Below are 2,091 nucleotides of genomic sequence, written 5' to 3'. Positions count from 1 at the left end.
GACTGACACCATCAAAAAACTTTTTTAAAATTCTGACATGTTCCTTGAACTGCAATACATCCTGCGGTATAATTCCAGAGGGGTGTTTTCCTTCGTTTCCGAGTAAAAAATCATTAAAGGTGTTGATGCGCATGAAATTGCGGCGCGCCGAGTCTCTACGTAACGGCGGGCGGCCGGTTGTCGTCCACCGCTGCCCCGCGGTGGCGTCGCAGCGTTATTTTAGAGTCATTTTCACGATGTAGGTCATGATTGGAGAATCTGAAAAAAATACTGTACCTTCACAAGGCCTGCTCTAAGCGATAAGTGAAGTTTCAAGAATGTGTTTTTATTTTAAAATAAGTAGCAAGTTATGTAATTATTATCATTTATGTGCACTCTCATGGTGTGTAACCGTTATTTTGAATCTCTGTAATAAAAAAACGGTGGAAAACACATTCTTGAAACTTCACTTATCGCTTCGAGCAGGCCTTGTGAAGGTACAGTATTTTTTTCAGATTCTCCAATCATGTCCTACATCGTGAAAATGACTTTAAAATAACGCTGCGACGCCACCGCGGGGTAGCGGTGGACGGCAACCGGCCGCCCGCGGTTACGTAGAGACTCGGCGCGCCGCAATTTCATGCGCATCGACGCCTTTATTAATTTTTTACTCAAAAACGAAGAAAAACACCCATCTGGAATTGATTTACAGATTGAGGTGCAGTTCAAGGAACAAGTCAGAATTTTGAAAAAATTTTTCAATGGTGTCAGTCACTGTTTTAAAAATCTTTGAAAAATTAATTGTCAAATAAACAATTGATAACAACTTTTTTTTGACATTTCGTATTTTTTTTCTAATTTTATGGAGCTTTCGGCGTAATTTGAGAAAAAATCAAATATTGTACCTAATTTTTTGCCGAAGTTATGAATTTTTGAACAAAATGGGAGTCTAATTTGTTATTGTTAATAAAAAATCGAAATTTGCATTATGGGATTCGCGCTTTGACACAAAAATCTAACTCCCCCTACACAATCCACATGCCAAATTAAAAAAATATCTGAGAGATGACTGATCCGGTTGACGCGGAATAGCCCATATATATATGATATAATAAAATATCGATGAAGGTAATTGAGTTAAATAATTAAATAGAATGAAAAATGGTCTATTTAAATGAATTACTTTTCTTCAATTGAAGGAAAATTAATTTTTAAAAATCAAAAATATTAGAATAAGAGAATAATAATTTATCTATCTGTATGTTTTCGGTAAATTCCATCATTATTTCTGATCAATTGTATAAATGTACCGAATTACAATTAATAAAGTGAATTGATTAGGATTCTTCTAAAGAATAATATCTTCATTTTAATTAATATTCGAGCAGATAATCAAAAAATATATAGGATTTTTCTCATAATTATATATAATTTTGAAAAATTTGAATGGGGTTAAAATTTTTTTTTTCAAAAATTTTTTTTTTCCTAAAAAAAAGTCAAGAATTATAATGTACATATATATATATATATATGCACAAACACAATATATATATTGATATATATTTATATTATACATTAATATACAGAATATAAATGAAGGTCACTAGGTTAATGGATTTATTAAAATAAGAAATGATTCATTTAAATGAATTATTTTTCTCAAAATAAAGAACAATTAATTTTGAAAAATTGAAAATACGAAATTGAATAAGTAATAATTTATCTATCTGTGTGTTTTCTGTAAATTATATAATTATTACTAATTTATTGTATAAATGTTCCAAATTACAATTCATAAAGTGAATTAAATGGCATTTTTCTAAAGAATAATACTTTTATTTCAATTAATATGTGGGCAAATGATTAAAAAATTTACTGGATTTTGGTAATAATTTTATATCATTTTAAAAAATTTAAATAATGTAAAAAAATTTTTTTTTAAATTTCTCTTTTTCTGAAAGTAAATGAAAATTCATAATACATATATGTATATATATATATATATATATATATATATATATATATATATATATATACACACACACACACGTATATAATTATATATTTATATAAGTTCATATTATACATTGATATGATAAAATATCAATGGAG

The sequence above is a fragment of the Neodiprion lecontei genome, unplaced genomic scaffold, assembly GCF_021901455.1.
Source record: "Neodiprion lecontei isolate iyNeoLeco1 unplaced genomic scaffold, iyNeoLeco1.1 ptg000106l, whole genome shotgun sequence".
Lineage (NCBI taxonomy): Eukaryota > Metazoa > Arthropoda > Insecta > Hymenoptera > Diprionidae > Neodiprion > Neodiprion lecontei.
Note: the sequence above shows the minus strand (reverse complement) of the source record.